The following is a 20,233-nucleotide window of genomic DNA, read 5'->3' as shown; positions in this document are numbered from 1 at the left end:
GTGTCCATCCTGCAGCTCACCCTGTGGGTGCATCTGTGGTCCCTGCATGGGGTGAGGCTGCTCCTCCTGCCCCAGGTTTCCCTGCAGGGAGATCTGACTCCAACTCTCCCTCAGACCCCAGAGCGCCTGGCATGCCAGGGCCCTTTTCATTCCATACAAATGCAAGAAACACTCAGATCTCATTGGGCATTTGCAAACTCACAATGATCATTAGGAATAAACTGGTGCTTTCCAGTATACTGTGGACTCCTGAGGTTCCTGATGGCTCACGTTGGGGATGACTGGTTATGTTATTTTCGGATGCCTGGAAGCAGACTCTGAGTTGGAGCTTTGCTTTCACAGCAGGTATGAAACTAAGTGAGGGAGGCAACACCGGGCACAAGGACACTCTGACCCACATTGAGTCTTCTGCCATCCCAATAAGGAGCTGTGAAGCTGAGAGGATTTTCTGTTTCTCCCATATTGAAAGGGAGTCTTGAGAGCTTCACCTCAGGCAGTTATGAAACCAAACCTTGCTAAGAAGGGGCATAAACCTGGAGGAGACAGTTTTCTCTGCTGACAGCCCTTCTCAGTGAGGGCACAGCTCTGAGCTGCCAGAGCTACCAGCAGTGCTGGGTGGGTGAGCTCAGAAGAGGGAATATGGGTGGATCCCACAGTGTCCACTCCACTGGTTTTCCTGAAGAGAATGGCAGGATGCCACGGGAACCTGAGCTGGGCAGTTCTGGAAACTGACTCAGGATATTCAGCCCAAGGACTAGCCTTCACCCCCTATGGAAATCCAGAGCCCAACTAAGCATGTCGACCTTGGCCTGATCTTCCAACCAGGCCCTACTTCCCCAAATCACAACTGAGTCCCCCACACCTCAATATATCCCGGTCATCTCAGCCCTAAATTCACTCCTGATGCCCCCTCTGCAGAGCCTGCCTGGAGGGCCTGTGGAAAGGGCAGCCTGGGAGTCTCAGATCCAGGTTAACTGGGCAACACACACTCATGGCTTTGTCCACTGTCTTCCTGGGCTGGAGGACAAGAGTGACACCAATGGAAGAGGGTTTTGTGTTTTGCTCCTTCATCTCCCTGTGTCACTGTGGGATGAGGAGTGCTAATGTCTCACATCTTACAGTAATAGCCTTGTCCCCACCCTGGGTCCTGTTGATGGTCAGGGTGGCCACGTTCCCCAAGTTGGAGCCAGAGAATCTCTCAGAGATCCCTGAAGGTGGCCTGCCATCCCCATAGATGACCCACACACGGGCCTGGCTGGCTTCTGCTGGTACCATTGAGCACTTTTACTTCCAATACTGCTTTCCCCACAGGTGATCCTGGTCATCTGTCCTGGGGCCACTGACACTGAGGGTGACTGTGTCAGCTCATAGGTGACAGAGCCTGCAAGGAAAGAAAAGGGGACAGAAAAAACTTGAAACTGAGGGTCTCAACCCAAGGATATCTTGCTACTTGCCAGGGCTGGAGTGAGCCCCAGGAATAAAGGTGCCCTCAGAGCACCCATGAGCACAGGAGCACAGAGTGGGGGCTTTTCAGCCCAACCAGCCCCTCCCCCTGCAGCAGGGTCGTGAGCATCCTGCCCACCACACACAGGGCTCTGCTGAGCTCAGACTGATGGCCAGGCTGAACCTGGAGGCCTGGGGCTGGGCAGGTGGGTGAGACCCTGGGGGCAGCACCTGTACAGTGAGTCAGGAGACCAAGGAAAAGAGGGTGAAGTGCCTCCAATACTGCTTCTCAAGTCTGAGGCTGGGCAGGCTCCTCCCAGGTCTCTCTTAACCCCTTGTTGGAGAGAACAGCCCGTGATGCCAATCAGCAGAGTCAGGGGCTGCTTCTGGAGAAGCCTTGTGGTTTCCAGAAGGACTCAGCCCCAAGGGACCCAAAGAGGTTAGGGATGGCCTTGCCCTCCCACCCTTTGCCCACAGGATCTCCTTTATGAATTGATTCCGTATTCTCTGCACACATCCCCACATCACACTGTGCTCAGCCTCACTCCTGGGCTCACTTGGTCACAGCAGAGCTCAGAGGTGACTTTGTCTGTATTTCCAAAGGAATATGAAGTCCCTCCTATGGGATGGGTTTTGACCTAGTCTGGGAGGTGACCATAGAGTCATGCTGGTAACTGTGGAATTATCTGGGGTCCCCAGTCCCCTCCTCCATTCTATCTTGGCTCTGGAGGGAGGTATTTCATTTTGGTCTAGGCCTCTAATGTGTCCTGATCATAAATATTTTATGTTAGAGAGGAGATTTCTGGTGTAGTCTAAATCTATTTTTAGACGGTACTTTCCAGAACCCAGTGAAGGTTCCCTCTTCGTCTCCACTGTACAGGTGATAACGCACACCTTGGACAGGTGCGGGTCCCACCACAGCCCACAGCCTCTGAGTGATAGAGGTCAATGAAATTCCTTATTTGCCAAGTGCGCACAGAGTGTTGGAAGATCCAGGAGATGCTGGAAGTTTCTGCCTTGGCTGTGAGCTTCTAGGTAGGTCATTGCTGCTGCGCCCCAGTATCTCCAGGATGCTGTCAGGACCAGGGACAGATGAGGAGGTGAAGGAAATGTTTGCTCCATGAGAGAATGAGAGGGGGCTGCAAACTCCAAGATCCCCAGAAGTGAATGTTTATTATAAATATGATGTCTCCAGTTGCTGGGGAAAATGTATCAATGAATAAGAACTTAAGTCAACTAAAGGTTAATGAGCAACTATTTTGTGACTCACCAGGAAATCAGGAGCTGTGATTTGGCAGCTTCCCTAGGAGAGAGTCGGGAAAGACCACGGACAGTGGATGTGGAGGGGCAGCTAGGAAGTTAGAAGCCACTATGTCTGCAGGACAGGGGCTCCCAGATCAAATGGGAGTAGGGGGATACCTGTGACCTCAGAGAGGACACTGCACATGAGGGGGATGCAGTTTTAGCACAACTGGGTGTGGAGGAGGGGGCGTCATGAGAAGTCAAGTGCCTGGATCTGTGGCAGACAAAGAGTCAGCATGCAAAAGAGCTGAAGACAAAATGTGATTCTAGAATTTTTACATCAGTGTCAAGGACAATACTCTAGGACAATAAAGACCCTTTCCCTCTAAATCTGAGGTGGTGGTCACTGGCTCTTACTGCATGTCAGCATCTCCCTATCACCCAAGCCTGCCCCATCCCCAGGTGGCTTTGCCAGTTGATTCTCTGCTTCCCCCTGGTGGCTGCTCCACACTGTCGGCTGGGGGCTCAGGGACTTCCGGGGTCTAGGTGTGGATTCAGAACCTGCTGCTCAGGTCCTTGATGCCCTGATCTGTGGACTGCTGGTGCCAGGGGAGGAACACCTCTTCTCTGTGTGGCCCCTGCCTGACTCAAGACCAGGTACAAGGGGCTCAGCTTACCCAAGAAAATGCAAATATATATATATAGAGAGAGAGAAACAGTGAAACAAACCCCTATCATATTGGAGAACAGTAACTTGTAAACCTGTAACAGGCATTGTGAGGGGAAGAGCTGGCTCAACACCCTGCAGTGAAGAGTCTGCTCTGTGTGGGGACTGGAAAGGATAGCGGAAACCTGAGGGATCTGGGACCCAGATCAGTCCATGTCTGATGTGATATCACCTTGTAAATGAAGAGCTGGAGGCAGATGTGTTGTGCAGTCGGGTGTAAGGTGGAGAATTTCCTGTTTATGCTCAGGCGATCTGTGAGCGGCTGGGCACACACACCCCCTCGTGGTCCACAGGATGCAGTTGCTGATGCTGGGACTGGTTAGATACAGGTGGGCTCAGATAGGCCCTTCAACTGTCCCTGTTTGCCTGGGGCTGAAGCCACTCAGGGGTGGTGGCTAACCTGTCTCAGCCGTCCTCCCAGTGCTCACCTTGCAGCCGTAAGGAAATTAAGCTTCTGTCTCTTCCATTGATACTGGGTGATGCTCAATGCACCCAGCACAAACAGGTTGACTGTTTTCTGGAATGTTCTCTGGGAGCTCCCCATTTAACTCAGCCATGCAGAGCAGATGACACGGCATCCCTTTCAGGGGCCACCTGATTTTTCCCAGGCTCTTACTCCAGAGGAAGACAAAGCCCTTGGCATAGCTGGGGTGTCTCCTGTGCCGGTGGGTAGGTGTTTGCAGAGAACAGGTTTCCTTGAATGTCACCACGCTTCCCAGCATTTTAACATGTGACAGCAATGCATCAGTAACATGTTTTGGCTCATGAATCTGGATAGAGAAGCAGCTGTTTGCCAGGTTATTACACAAAAACCTTTGTGCAACATTTGCTGTGCCTTCCATGTGCTGACTCATCACATGTGGCAGCGTGGTCTTTCCCATGCTTCTTCCTGCTCCTGGTTCAGGCCTTGTTCCTTCCACACCAGGGCATCCCTACGTCCTCAGCAACCCTGTATTGTTCCTGCTCTGGGCAAAGCCTTCAGCGAATAACTAACCTGCTTCCTCAGTCTGTTCCCTCAAAGTCACTTTGTGAAGCTGAATTTCTACCTCAGTTTACTGTGAGTCAGTGGCTGTTAAAAGTCATCCTCTCCTTCACCTGTGTAATGGCTGTGATTGGCAGTGAAGGTCTTCTTACAGAGCACCTGCTGAATGCTAGTGGCTGGGTGCTGGAGATTCAGTACTGGAAATTCCATCTGCAGAATAAACAGTTCCCTCAACTTCTAAATCCATCAATAGGTACTGCCCACACACACATTGGTGGGCAGGGCCATCATCAGCTGCCATCTTCCCTCTATCAACTCAGTGCCCAAAAGTCGTAACACCCTTCCCCTTGATAGTGAAAACATCAAATGGACCCATCACTTGAGCAAGGTCCTACTGCACACAATGAACCTGGTCCAACTGTGCACCAGAGACTTGAGCTTTTCTTGTGGAACTTTTGTTGGGTTCCAAGGAATACTGTTTGAAAAATGTTGGATCAGAGAGAAATAACATCCAATTGTCTGCATGAAAACTTAAGGGTCCTGGCTGGTAAGGAAACTAAACAACCATAAGAGACATTCGTGTGCAACTGGGAAACATGACCACGGTCTGCATAAAAGAGAGCTGTTAGTATCCTCACTTGTGATAATGAGAGAGACAGAGACCCCAGTATGGCCTTGTCCACAGTTGTCCCAACCAGAAACAGTATATATATATATATATATATACATATATATATGCTGATGGTAATAATCTGTAAACTTCAGTGTGTACACATGATTTCATGATTAAACCAGTTGTACTTTTTTTTTAAGGTGGCATGGACCCAAAGAGTGAGCAGCAGCGAGATTTTTTGTGAAGAGTGAAATAACAAAGCTTCTACAATGTGGAAGGGGACCCGAGCAGGTCACCCTAAACCAGTTGTACTTTTAAAGAAGGAAATAAAAAGACTGAGACATCCTAGTGAGAAAAGAAAGCCCAATAAATGTGGCCCTAGAGACTGGAATCAGACATCTCTCCTGGAAAAGGGCATCACCCTCACACAGCAGGACACTCCCTTCACACCTGCAGCCCTGGGACATGCAGCAGAGGGGCAGGTCCTGGGCCTGGCATCAAGGGTTTCTTAGTGAGCTCCTCAGAAAGCAGCCCAGAGCCCAAAGATAAACTCCAAACTATCAGGGCGCTGGGGGCACATCCAATCAGGCCTGACCTACCTGGGGAAGGTGATGGGACTTTGGGGGCCATGGGAGGTCAGTGTGCCCCAAACACAGTCCCCAGGTGGGACCAAAGGTAGTGTCTGTGCTTCCTCTTCAGTTTCTGAGAAATATCAGCACAGAAAGGGCCCTGAGGCCAAAAGGGGCTGGGTCTCCAGTCCTTGTCAGACCTCAGGCAACCTATTAGAATGTGGGGGTCAACTCATCTGGAAACCAGAGGAGACACAGCCCCTGGGGCTTCCACTGAGCTGGTTTTACCCAAGGAAAGGAGAAATTCTGCAGGACTGTGCCCTCTGCGACAGCTCTGTCCTCCCCCTGCATGACGTATGATTACATCTGGGGCCATGTGCTATCGTGTGGATTCCTAAACTATTCATGTGCACCACAAACCTGACAAAGGTCCCGGCAGCTCTGACCACCTTCACCCTGTCCACTTCTCATTGGACACATGCAGGCCCTGAGAGGATGGAGAAGCTGCTCAGAACCTCCAGCCCCGCAGGGGCCAGGTTAAGACCAGAGAGGACACCTGACCCTGAGGCCTGACCTACAGCTGCTCAGAGGGCAGGTGAGAATGAGAGTCAGGCCGAGGTGGGACAGTACTGTGGCTAGTCCCTATCTCTCTGTGTTACTATGAGTCCCTGCCAGCTGTTCCCACTGTTATTATCTGCAGCTCAGCAATAGTCAGCCTTGTCGTGGGCCTGGGCCCCACTAATGGTCATGGTGGCCATGTTCCTTGATTTGGAGCCTAAGAATTGGGCAGAGGTCCCTGAGGGTCACTTGCTGTTATACCAGATTATAAGCACCGAGGCCTGGCCTGGCATCTGCTGGTTCCTAAGTGTATGTTTATCCTGAGTTTATCTCCAGAGCATGGGATCATGGTTGTCAGTCTCAGGGCCACTGAGACTGAGAGCAGCTGTCTCTGTATGTAGGAGGCACAGGCTGAGAAGAGAGGAGAGCAGAGGAGAGGAGAGGAGAGGAGAGGAGAGCAGAGGAGAGGAGAGGAGAGGAGAGGAGAGGAGAGGAGAGAGGGCTTGAGCATGAAAGGCCCCTTTACAGAAGGTCCCAACCAAGAGCTGAAGTCAAGGTTTGGGAGGCCAATTACAGTGTCATATATTGAGTGGTTTAATGGAGGGTCTTTCACCCTTTGTAAAATGTCTTTTAAAATATTTTCACATTACTGCCTTATAAATTTTTCACAGTTGAAATAATGTTTCCTCTCTCAATATAAAAATACATTTTTCTCAGTGTTGCTGAAACCTTAACTGGGTAGCAAGATGTGGTTGAGGGGATCCCAGGGTAGGTGGGGACCAAGGATTGGCATTTTATGGCCAATGACACTGTGGTTTGGTTGCCATAATGCGTAGCTGAGCCAACAAGGAATCAAAATAATCAGACAAGATCGCGGGTGTGGTCTAGGTGGTCCTAGTGTCCCAGACCGGAAGCACTTGAGCAGCCCCCGCCCTACTTATTTCGTTTTGAATGAGCAGAAAGCACCATTTGAGAAAGACTGCGAGGGCTCCTGAGCCTTGGCAGAGGCTCTGTGTGATTGTGGCCACAGAGCTCACCACGAGACTCAAGTTGCTGATATGCTGGATTTGGTCTGAACCACAGTCCTGGGTGGCCATTTCCAGCAGCTCCCCAATCACGTGGCAGGGATGTATTTGTGATTTGAGGGATTAGGTTACGAGGGCCAAATAAGTTGCGTGAAGAGTTGGCCAAATAGACATGACCCAAGCCTGCACCATGCCTTCCTCTCACCCTACAGCCTTGGCCTCCAGAGTGGCTCCCTGAGATCAGCTGCCTAGGAGGAGGCAATTAGGCTGGGGTTACAGAGTTTTCTGCAGGACATGCATCCACCACTGGTGTGGACGGTGCTAGTACTCCACCTGGCCTCTGAGAATCCCTGAACAGCAGTGTTGGAGGAACATTCTCCTTAAAGCAGAATTTTAAGCAGTGTAATTGGCTCATGTCACCTGCAAAGAGATGGGCAGAGGTTCCTAATTCATGGGCTGTGACTCAGGGTCCTGGAATATGGTCAAGGATGTTCAGGGACTTGGGAGAGATATGACAGCAATACTGATCACAAATATGTCAGGGGGAGAGATGTGTAAGTAGACCTCCTCCGGTGGGCAAAAAGCATGAGAATTTTTTTCCATATATAAATACTCACCAAGTCTGATGTGAAAATGAAGTGATTTTGCTAATCAGGTGAGTAGGGTGACTTGTTCTATGGACACCAGGCCGCCTCCCTCAACCACTCCTGTCATTGTCCAACAGACTCCAAAAAAATGTGGCCATGGTGGCAGGGATAGAGGCTGATAATGGGCTCATCAATGTGAATTTCCACTAACTGGAGCTGGCCTGGCTGATGCCACTGCTGAGTGACCATCTGTCAACATCAGAGACCAACACAGGCATCCCTATAGGATGACCTTCTCTGTGGAAAACAGCCAGGGGCCTGCTTGATATTAATTTCATTAGAGTTCTTCCATCATGGGAAAGACAGCTCTTTTTCCTTACTAGAATTCACATTTACTCTACAGAGGATTGGCTTTTGTTGACAGCAGTGCTTCTGCCAAAACTGTTGTCTCTGGATTACAGAATGATGCACCCATCATGATGGTATTCCACAGGAGGTTCTGACCAAGGAATTCATTTCACCACAAATAAAGGTATATGGGCCTTTTCTCCTGGCATTCAAGATTCTTACTCTTGTCCCCAACATTCTGAGACATGTGGCTTATATGAATGGTTTAATGACTGCATGGAGACTCCATTACTGCACCAGGCAAGTGGCAAGTATGTGTAGGGTTGGGCAATGTCTTCCAGGATGGGGCATGTGCTGTGCATCAGTGCCCAATAGATGGTGCTGTTTCTCCCATGCTCAGGATCCATGAGTCCAGAATCAAGGAGTAAATTGTAGTGGCTCCACTCAAAAATGCCTTTAGTGATCCATCAGCAAAAATTTGACATTCTCTCCTCCCGACCTCAGGCTCTGTGGGTCTAGAGGTCTTAGACGCACTGGAGGAATGCTTCCCCAGAGGATACAACAATGACTGCACTGAACGGAGACCTGAGAGTTCCCCACGTCCCTCTGGACATGCCTGCATGGATGTCTCCCTGTGTCTGTCTTTCCAGTCAGACCCTCCATCAACAACTCAAACCCCAGGCAAAGAAACACAGGACAGCCTGGCCTGCCAGGCACAAATCCCCTCCAGACTGACTCTTTTGCAGCGCCTGCCTGGAGGGCTGGAGGGAAGGGCAGCCTGGGGGTTCAGATTTGGGTGAATTGGGCCAAGCCTGCTCATGGCTTTGTCCACAGTCCTCCTGGGGCAGGAGGAAGAGGATGAAATAGAGGGGGAGGGGTTTATGTCTCACTTCCCTGTCTGCTTGTGTCACTGTGGGATAAGTGCCACTGCTGTCTGCTGATAGACAGTAATAGTCAGCCTCGTCTTCTGCCTGGACTCCACTGATGGTCAACGTGACTATTGTCCCTGAGCTGGAGCCAGAGAATCGCTCAGGGATCCCTGAGGGCCTCTCGCTGTCTTTATATATCACCAGCACAGGGGCCTGGCCTGGCTTCTGCTGGTACCAATAAGCATAATTTTTTGGCAATTCTTCTCCAGAGCAGGTGATCCTGGCCGTCTGTCCTGGGGACACTGACACCGAGGGTGGCTGTGTCAGCTCATAGGAGGCCTCAGAGCCTGCAAGGAAGAACAAGAGAGGGCGCTTGAAGACAAAGGACCCATTTCCAGGAGTCCCACCCAGAGGCTGTGTCTGGGCTTTGCTCAGGATTCAGGGCAGGCTCAACTTGGGATCTGTGGGGACTGAGCCTGGGGAAGGGCCTGGGGTCAGCACCTGTGCAGAGAGTGAGTAAGGGGAGCAGGAGAGGGATCCAGGCCATGGTGAGATTCCCAGAGCTGTGCCTCCTGGACCCACAGAACAGCTGGGCTCCCCAGGCCTCTCTTATTCCCTCTCAGGCTTTGGGGGGCAGTCAGTGTTAAGCGTTTACGCAAATTTACATCCTCTGCAACTCCTCCTGGAGAGATGTCACTCAAACCAGCTATGAGGGCGGCACAGGCAACAGGAGGAACAAGCAGGGTCTCTGGTTAGAAAATCAGCTGCAGCCTTCAAGCCCTGTGATCACAGACCTTTGTGGGAATTAACCTCATGACCACTGTCCCAAACCTCGCTGACCTGGGGTCTGTCCTGGGCCAGGCTCAGCAGAGCTGTGAACCTTCCAGGAGGTTGGCCATGGGGCTGAGCTGGGCCCTGCTGAGAGTTCATCGATGACACCTGACTCAGCAGCAGGTGGCCCAGGGACCCATGATCTTCCTCCTCCTGGTCCCTCAGACTCAGTCCCCTCTTGTTCATTTCATCTCAATGCTGTGCTGTGTCATTGGGACACTTGCTAATTGTTCAGTGGGAATATTTGGGTCATTTAAGCAACCACACACCCCTGTGGAGTCAACAGGGCCTCTGGTCTCATTTCAGCCATGGTGCTGCTCCTGCTACATCACCCCTCATTGCCACAAGAGATTAGCAATCAGCACCGTCAACTTGTCTGTTATTTATTCATGTTTTTCTCATCAATATTTTATGTAAACTTGCAAAAAGCAGCAGAAAACCACACTGGACTGAGAATCTAACGTTAGGTCCATGGTCTCTGTAAGGGTCCCAGGGTCATGGTCTCTGCACAGCATGTGAGCTCCAGAGGGTGGGTGGTCCCTGGTTACTCCAGCCAAGTCCCTGCTCAGTGTCCTGTCACTGAGCGTGGACAGCACCATGGTCAGAGCTGTGGCCTGAGGCAGGTGAGAAGCCCTGTCCCTCTGAAGAGTGTCTCCTGAAGGAGGCTGGGGATGCCCATCCAGGGCCAGGGTCCCAAATGCCCCGCCACATCCACCCGAGACTCACCTGAGCACAGGAGCTGCCCCCTGAGTCAGAGTCCGCCTGGAGCTGGAAGGAAAGGCAGAGGGAGGAGGGGTCGGGTGTATCTGGAAGTGCCCAGGACAGAGGGCTCAGCTCCCCAGGACACTGCTGGACCAGGAGGGATGACACCCTGAGAGTGGCAGGAGGCTCAGGCCACCATCCTGGGTGAAGAACCCGGGCCCTGGGAGCCCCATCACCTCACACTGTACCCCCTCCTAGAGCACCTCGACCTTGGGACGCCTCCCAGGGATTCCCCTTCCTGAGGAAGCTGCCCAAGCTCACATCTGGGCCCAGCCTTGCCCAGCTGCATTTCCCAGGTGAGGCCTTCACTGTGCCAGGCTTCTGTCAGTGTCCTGGGGTGACACCGTGTGTCTGACCCTCAGAGCGTGGTCACTGAAGCCTGAGGGGATAGGATGAACTGCACTCACTTTCAGTCTGAAGACAGATTCTTGGACACCTGTTGAACCCCAGGCTGGCCTTCTCTTTGCCCCAGCTGGGCAGCCCCAGCCTCTCTCCTGAAAGCTCCTGGCTGCAGCTCTGCTGCCCCCAGCTGGTGGAGGAGACTCAGCCCATCACCGCATGTTTCTGGTTCTGCAGCTTAGCTGTGAGCTAACATCACCACCGTAGGCACCATTAATTTCTTGTTTGTCTTTATTTCATTCCATACTTCTCAGAGTTCGTGCTGAGAGGATTTCTACACTACCCTAGTCTGTCTTCCTGATTAAACTGGGACTCTCCTGCTTATTCTCAGCTGGGGACTGCTGTTCCCACCATACAGAAAGCAAGCTCTTTTTGAGTCCCTTTCTTGGAATCCCTGCAGAGGAAAGACAAGAAGTTTTGTCTGAAGCCCATTAAGTGACATCCCCTCATCAGGCTTTAATTCACATGACTTTCATTGTTTTTCTATCTTTTAATTTTGAATGAGGAAAGAGCTTCTTCAGTTCAGTATAAGGCTCCTCACTTCACAGCAGGTAACACTGAGGCCAAAAGAGACTAAGTGGCTCAGGAGAACAGAGAGCAGTGGGGGCAAGTCCAAGAGCTGACCCAGGTGTCCTGAGTTCTGAAACTGGGCCCGTTGGGGTGGTGCTTAACCAGGATGGGGAGGGAGGGGGCATGAGTGCCAGGCAGGCAGTAGGACTGTGTCCCATGGACACACTGCCAATCCCCATCATGGCCTGCCCATCCTGAGAAGCCCACTTCAGCCCACAGAAGGTGGGGGCTGTACCCCAGGCTAGAGCTGGAGAATCTGTGGGGATTGGGGGCTGCTTTGAATGCAGCGCCTGGCCTGGCTCCTGCTGGTTCTCTCTGCACTGTTGCCTGCTGCACTCTCTCCTGAGCAGGTGGGGGACAGGTGTCTCATGGCCAACTCTACTGGGGGTAGCTGAGTCTAAGAGACCACAGAGGCTGCAGGATAAGGAGACTTTAGGGCTCATTCTCAGGGTCCCATCTCCTGAAATATCACCTGGGCTGAGCTCAGGGTCAGGACTAGGATTAGGGTCCTGTGGGGGCTTAGCCTGGGACAGCATCTGTGCAAAGAGTAAGGAGAGGTAGCAAGTGAGGGGTCGAGGCCATGGGGAGACATCCCAGAGCTTTGTTTCTGGAACCCATAGCTGAGCCTCGTTTCCTCAGGCCTTCTCCATACTCTCAAAAGTCCCCACCAAAATGCTCCCTCCATCGCGCTGGACTGCAGAGAACTTGGCAGACTTCAGTGTGGGCTTCAGGGTTTGGTTCATGTGGAATTCTTCTTTTCATATCTCATATGAGAGTGATTGTCGCTGCTTATTTGAACAATCTTGAAGGAATGACAGGAATCCCAACGGACTTCATGTCGGGACACAAGTCAGGAATCTCAGGAGGGTTTTGATATTACTTCCGTATCACATAGGATGTTTGGGACAGCAATAATGATCAGTCTCACTGCTGGGATCCCAGGGAGTCTCAAAGAAGCTCACTTGCCAGACTTGGAGCCTGAGAATCAATCTTATGTCTCTTAGTTTTAATCAATGACCCCATACCTCAGCTGTGTGGGTCTCTACTCTGTTTCTGGTGGAACCAGGAGACACAATTGTTAATCTTCTGACCAAGCAGAAAGTCCCTGTTAGCAACAAAATTTCATAAAAAGAGAATGAAATGTAACCATTAAATAGTAAATGTCTTAGTCTGTTTGTGTAGCGATAACAAAACACCTAAGATTGGGCAATTTTCAAACAATACAAATGTGGAATGTTGAATACCCCCAATACTGCTGTTGATTCAGCAAAACAGATGATGACCGACTGCCAGGTGTCCATGAAGTGGAGGGAGACTGAGTCAGAGCAGTCAGGACCCCAGTCATGAGGGGAGGGACAAATGTGGAGATGAGCAAGTGCGTGGCCAAACCTCAGGGTGCTATGGCTTTGATCTTTGTCGCCTCCAAATCTCATGTTGAAATTGGATCCCCAGTGTTGGAGGTGGGAACTAATGGGAGCTTTTAGGGTGATGGGAGTGGATCTCTCATGAATAGATTAATGTCCTCACTTGGGGTGAGTGAATTCCCACTGTTTCCGAAAGAGCTGGTTATTTAAAAGAGCCTGGCATCTTTGTCTTCTCTCTTGCTTCCTCTCCCCCATTGACCTCTGCCTACACTGGCTCCCCTTCACCTTTCACCATGACTAGAAGCAGCCTGAGGTCTTCAACAAGAGCAGATGCCATATCTTGAACTCTGTGGCCATTGGAATTGTGAGCCAAATAAACCTTTTATTTTCTCTATAAATTACCCAGCCTTGGGTACTTCTTTGTTGTAACAGAAAAGGATCTAAGACACAAGGGGAGGAGTGAGAAGTGACCTGTGCTTCTAGAATATGCTCTCCTTGTGTGAGTCTTACCTGTGGCTTGAGTGAGGTGGGTGAATAAGAGTTCAGCCATTCAAAGTGTGGTCCTGGGAGGACCAGCAGCAGCAGCCTCACCTGGGAGTTGCTGGATACAGAGAATTTGGGGCCACATCCAGAACTGCTGAGGCTGCATCTACAGCTTACCGAGACCCCTCAGGGGACTTGTGTGTCCACTGAAATTTAAGAATCTCTTGTCTAAGCCACAATGGAAAAATCTCACTTCCTCTACTTTTGACAACAAGCCCTTGTTCCACCAAGTCCTTCTGAGGCCACCTGGGTCTGGACTCATCAAACAGCCCTGGACTCATCAAACTCAGCTTGATTCACATGCTTGACCCTGTCATGATGTGCAAAAAATAATTTAAGAACGGGCATTTTTACAATTCACATCGGTGGTGTGTTGGGGGGGAGACAATATTTTAATGAGATATCCAGAGTGAAATACATGGTTCATGCCGTTTTTCTTGTTCTCACTCGGCTCCAGTGAGTCTGGACTTTCTTTATTTCTCAGACATATTATGTTCTCTTCTGTGTTCCAACCTCCATGTGTTTCTCTCTTTGAAAGCTTTCCTGTGTATATCACTATTCTTCACCCAATACCTGCGTAAATGCTAACTATCCTTTCACGTCACCGTACTCATCACTTGTCAAGGAAGTGGTCTCTGACCACCAGAACATTTGGAAATGCAGAGTTGTAATCTTTTAGCATTTAACAGTAAGAATCCATGTAGTTTGGTATGGGATAGTGAGATTCTCTGCATGTAATAACATTTTCTACAGTGTTGGCACCACTAGTCTTATCTTTTATGATGCTCTAGCAAGACTAGAAAAACAGCAAATGGTAATGTTTCCTTACATGAAAACATTTGATGTGACTGCTGAGATGACCATGTGGTTTTGTCTTCTATTTTTGCTATATCATCACCAGCATTTGTTATTTTTTTGTCTTCTTAATGATAGCCGTCCTAGCTGGGATGAGATGATATCTCATGGAGGTTTTGATTTGCATACCCCGGTGATTAGGGATATTGGGCATTTTTTTATTAACCTATTGGCCTTTTGTATGTCTTTGACTGTGAAAAGTCTATTCATATCATTTGTACACTTTTTAATGCTATTATTTCTTTTCTATTCTGATGAGTTATTTCAGCTCCTTGTCTTATTTTCTTATACTGGATCTCAGGTCCTTTAGAGTTGAATTGTTTGCAAATATTTTCTCTCATTCTACAAGTTGTCTTCACTCTGTTGATTTTTTCCTTTGTTTTCAGAAGATTTTTAGTTTAATGAAGTCCCATATGTCTAGTTTTTGTTGTTGCCTGTGTTTTTGAAGTCTTAGCTATGACATTTTTGTCTAGACCAATGTCCTGAAGAACTTCCCCTATGTCCTCTATGTTCCCTCCTAGTTGTTTTATAGTTTTGGGTCTTATACTTGGGGTTTTTAATAGATTTTGAGTTGATTGTTGTATACGGAGAGAGACAAGGGTCTAGTTTCATTCTTCTGTATATGGGTATCCACTTTCTCAGCACCATTTATTGAAAAGTGCGTCCTTTTCTCAATGTATGTTCTTGGAATTTATGCTGAAAATCAGTTGGCTATAAATACATGAATTTATTTTGGTGTGTTCTATACAATTTTATTAGTCTCAGTGTCTGATTTTATGCCAATACCATTGATCCTGTTTTGGTTACCATAATTTGTAGTATATTTTGATTCAGATAATGTGATATATTCAGCTTGGGGTTTTTTGTTTGGTATTGCTTGGCTATTCAGGGGCTTTTGTGGTTCTATGCCAGTTACAGAATTTTTTTTCTACTTCTGTGAATGTCATTGATATTTTGATAGAGATTTGATAGGAGACAATATTTTAATGAGATATCCAGAGAGAAATTCATGGTCTGGAGATGGGTTTGGGTAGTACGTTTTTTCTTTTAATATTTTATAAATATAGCTCCACATGCGAGCTTCCTGCTCGCATGACTTCTAAGAAGAAATCTGCTCTTATTTGTGGATACTTAATGGGTAAATAAAATAGAAAGAATGAATAAGACCTACTATTTGATAGCGCATCAGAGTTACGTCAATACTATTTGATAGCACATCGATAACAACTTAATTGTACAATTTAAAATACCTAAAATAGTGTAATTGAGTAGTTTGTAACACAAAGGATAAATGCTTGAGGGGATGGATACCCAATTCTCCATGATGTTACTGTTTCACATTGCATGCCTGTATCAAAATATCTCATGTATTCCACAAATACGTATATCTACTATGTTCCCCCAGATGTTGAAGAAAATTTTACAAAGAAAAAGAAATCTGTTCTGCTTATGTTGTTCGCCTGTACCTACCATGTCTTTACTCTCTGGCTACTTTTAAAAGTATGTCTTTATCATAGTTTTTTTAGCAATATCATTATGATGAGTGTTGGTGTTGTATTATTTGCGTGTGTGTGTGTGTGTGTGTGTGTGTGTGTGTAACCTGTTAAGATTTTTGGAGTAGTAGGTTTCTAGCTTTCAACAAATTTGGGAAATTTTGGCCATGATTCCTTTAAACGGCTTTTCTACCTTTCCTCTCCCCTCACCAATGTTATCTCCTTTCATGCCTTTAATTATACCAAGTAAGTCAGCTTGAAGATGTCCTGAAATTCACTGGTGCTCTCTTCACTTTTTTTGTGCTTCATCTTGAATAGCTTCCATTGCCATGTCTTCAAGTTCACTCATCTATTCTTTCACAGCACCTAACCTGCAATCAGTCTCATTCAGTGCATTTTCTCAATGCAGGTATTTAGGGACCATTTCTAAAAGTTAAACTTGGATTTTTCTTCATGCCTTCCATTTCTTCGCTTAACACCTTCAATCAATCCTCCATCCTCAGGAGCAAGGAGAAGAGTTATAAGAATTGCTCCAAAATTTTTGCATACAAGGTCTATCATGTGTGCAATTTTATTGCTACTTTGGATTGATTCATTTTTCTCTGTGTTAGAGCATATATTTTCTTTTTTCCTTGCAGGAAATGTTGATTGAATGCCAATCATTGTGAATTTTTCTTTGTTGAATTTATAATTCTTTTACATTTTCTTCGCTATTTTCGTCTTTTATTTTTGGATTCAGTAAAGTTACTTGGAAACTGTCTTAACTTTTCTCAGTTTGCTTCTACACTTTCTTAGTTGAGAGCAGAGTAGCCCTATGTCTAGGGCGACATTTTCCCCAATACTGAGGTGAAGCTCTTCTGACGAGTCCACCTCATGCCCCATAACTCAGGCCTTTCCTCTGTGACTGGAATGTGTGTGTGTGTGTGTGTGTGTGCACGCACACACTCTTTGGAGTGTTCCCTCAAGTGTCTTTCTCTTTCAGAGGGAGTTTCTTTACACACAAGTGCTCATCAGTGCATGAATATTTGCAGACTTCAGAGTTCTCTCCTTGCGCAACTCTCTCTCTCCTCTTCAATACTCTTCCCTCTAGACTGTTTTTTGTTTGTTTGTTTGTTTTTAATTTTTGAGTTCCCTGCAATCCTACTCTGAGAGGGAGGATTCCATGCAGTAGGGTTTCAGGATACATTCTCAGGAAAGAAGTGTGGCGTGTGTGACTGGGAATGTTTTACAATTGAGTGTTCAGCTAGAAGGCACTTCAATTTGATATTCAGGGTCTTAAATTAAAGCATGACTTTCAGATTAAGGCATCAGGGAGTCACTGCCCATGAAACACATTTTGAAATGGGCAATTCTTTGAGCAAAGCTATTCTCTGTACTGCATGGCATTTTCTGGTGGGGAAGAGCTGTGAGAAGCCAGGGCCTCCCTGCAGCCCTGGGTGGATGGTGGGTACATAAGTCCTGAAATGGGAATCTGAAGGATGTCACAGTGCACACTATGAAAGGCTTCCATGTTCAGAACATCAGGATGCACAAAGCTGGGGCTTGAGGGTCTCAGTTAAACATGGGCAGTTCAGAGAAATAATCCAGGGTATTTGGGCCACAGAGTAGAGGCACTGTCTTGGGTTCGGTCAACACACAGGAGGAAATTCAGGGACCATGAGCACTCAGTAGCTGTCTCCCTCTTACTGTCCTTCCACTCAGGTCATCTTGAGCCAAGGTACATCCATTCCAAATAACAGCAGGACAGCCTGGTTCTGCCAGCCCCAAATCCTATCCTAACCTACTCTCTGCAGTCTGCCGGGAGGACTGGAGGGAAGGGCAGCCTGGAGGGCTTCGATCCAGGTGACCCGGGCCAGCCCTGCTCAGTCCTGCTATGTCTGTGATACAGACAGTGAAGGTCTTTAGATCTCACTTTCCAATCTGTCTGTGTCACTGTGAGATGAGTACCACTGTTGTCCCATGAGTGACGGTAATAGCTTCATGTTCAACCTGAGCCCCAGTGATGGTCAGGGTGGCTGTGTTCCTGACTTGGAGCCAGAGAATTGGTCTGGGATCCCTGAGGGCTGGTTGTTGTTACCATGTATGACCTGCACAGGCATCTGGCAGGGTTCTGCTGGTACCAGTTTGTACCATGGCTTCTTAGGTTTTCTCCCTGGCAGGTTACCCTTGCTGACTGTCCACAGACACTGCTGTCTCTGGAGTCAGCTTACGGGAGGCCACAGAGCCTACAAGAGAGGACAGGAGAGGTAATTATGAGGATGAGGGTCATTCCCAGACCCCACACTCTCCATCACTCCCTGTGCTGAGCTGAAGTTCAGGTCCAGGCTGATCTCTGGTCCTTTGGGGGCTGAGCCCTGGGAGGCAGTTCAGAGAGTGAGGAGGGTGAGCAGGGGAGGGGTCCAGGCCACGGTGGAGATGCTCCAGAGCTCTATCTCTGAGCCCACAACGGGGAGGGACCTTCAGCCCTCTCTTATCATAGGAAGGAGAGGCTCTTCATGCAAATCTACTTTTTTATTCTTGTATCCTTGTTGGGTGGGCTCCCTGATGAGCAGTGAATGCAAATCTACTCCGCATTCCCCAGTGTTCCTGTCCCAGCTCCCATCTGAGCCCTGAGCCTTCGCCCTTCATACTGACAATTTGCCAAGGTCAGAAGAAGGACCAGATGGGTGTCAGGAGTGGAGACTAAATTTTACCCAATAGAAGGGGCCTGGGAGGAAGCATCTGTGATGCTCTTCGCACTTGAGCACTACCAGGGGACTTGGTGTCTTTCTGAGTCCTCAAACCAAGGTCCACAGTGCCTCCTCTGCCCACAGGAACAATGCCATTCTCTATGTATCACTAGAAAATTCAGAATAACCACTTCTGAGGCCATAGTGTATGCCAGATACATTGCTGAGTGTTTTACAAGCATGACCTCAAGAAGATTTGCATCATATGGAATAGGAGGATGAGCAGCCCTATGCTCAAGACCCAATCTTTATTATGGAATTAATATTGGGAGGTTAATGATTCTTCCCCAAGTCCCCAGACAGCAGTGAGTGGAGTCAGGATGGCACCCAAGAGATGCACCTCAGAGCCTGAACTTCCAGCCCCTCCCTGCCCCGCCTCCTGCACCATCTTTTATCTCCTCCTTCTCTGGCACCCAAGGTCTTTGGGGTCCCTTTTATTTTCATTTGCTAGTGCTACCTTAATGAGATACCAAAGACCTGCTGGCCTAAAGAGCAGACACTTATTTTCTCACAGTTCTGAAGCTGGGGAGTCAAGATAAAGGTGTTGGTGGGTTTGGTTTTCCCTGAGGCCTCTCTCCTCGGCTTGCAGGTGGCTACCTCCTTGCTGTGTCATCACATGGTTTTTCCTCCGCATGCTCATCTCTAGTGTCTCATTTCTATGTGTGCAAATTTTCTCTTCTCAGGAGAACACCAGTCAGATTGGAGAAGAACCCACCCTCATGACCTCATTTTCACTTAATCACCTCTGTAAAGGCTGTCTCCAAATTCAGTCACACACTGTGCATTAGAACTTCATTGTATAATTCTGGGGGACACAATTCAGCCAAGAGCTCTCCAACCTGCGGACACAAAAACTCATAGTTTTTGACTTGTAAAGCACATTCACTCCATCCCAACAACCCAAATCCTGAACTAACTCAGCACCAACTCTAAGACCAAACTCTCATTTACATATAATCCAACTCAAGTGTGGATGGGAGATTCACCATGAGGGTTTAAGGATAACAGCTTTAGGGGGGTTTCACCTCCTCTCCCGTTGTCATCTGGGTGTTCAGAAAAATCCGATTTCCCACTTTGTTTGCAGAGGTTGGAAGAGATGAACAAGTGAGCATCAGCAACATCTGTGAGGTATATGTGGGGAAATCACATCTGTCCACTCTTGAAATAATTTAAATAATCTAAATATCCATAAATTGAATTTAATAATCATTAACCGTGGAATAACTTTGCCAGTGTTTGAAAAAAAAACAGAGCTGATACAGATAATAGAGCAAAAGATAACACAAGTTAAATTGTTTTAAGAACAGAGTATGTCCCTATTAAGAAAGATAAATCACAGACAGAAATGGTATAGTCAAAAGAAATTCATCACTTATGCATATTAAACTACTATTTCCAATGTTACCATTAAGCATCCTCATTTTGATGTGCAAATAAAGACTCTCCTAATGGTTATACAAAGTGCATTATTTTTTCTATTTGATATTGAGGTTCCCTTGTGGGGTGAGGGTGATCTTGACTGTAGGAAAGAAGAATGTTCCATGGGATGTTTCCTTATACCTAAAAACCAATTTCATACGAAAGGTAATTTGCAGCAGAAACCTATTTCCACTAAAAAGGTCCTGTTCTTTTCCTGGCAACTTGCCTTGTGGTCTTTATAGTTTAATATCTCAAGCTGTCTTCCTTATCCCATTGTTAAATTCCGTTCTAGAATTTTCATGGAG

At 47.9% G+C, this 20,233-nt stretch overlaps 1 long non-coding RNA gene across 1 annotated transcript; it reads right to left on the bottom strand.

Annotated features, from left to right (window-relative positions):
* Positions 1 to 17,261: 17,261 nt before the first annotated feature.
* Positions 17,262 to 19,626, bottom strand: LOC134809712 (uncharacterized). The gene is made up of 2 exons (XR_010156086.1): positions 19,535 to 19,626; positions 17,262 to 19,348 (listed from the first exon to the last, which is right to left on the bottom strand). It is a non-coding gene; the product is annotated as an uncharacterized LOC134809712 (long non-coding RNA).
* Between the last annotated feature and the right edge of the window lie 607 nt (positions 19,627 to 20,233).

This window comes from Pan troglodytes, chromosome 23, assembly GCF_028858775.2.
Source record: "Pan troglodytes isolate AG18354 chromosome 23, NHGRI_mPanTro3-v2.0_pri, whole genome shotgun sequence".
NCBI classification, from domain to species: domain Eukaryota; kingdom Metazoa; phylum Chordata; class Mammalia; order Primates; family Hominidae; genus Pan; species Pan troglodytes.
The sequence above is the reverse complement of the archived record's forward strand: the minus strand, read 5'-3'. Positions and strand labels throughout refer to the sequence as shown.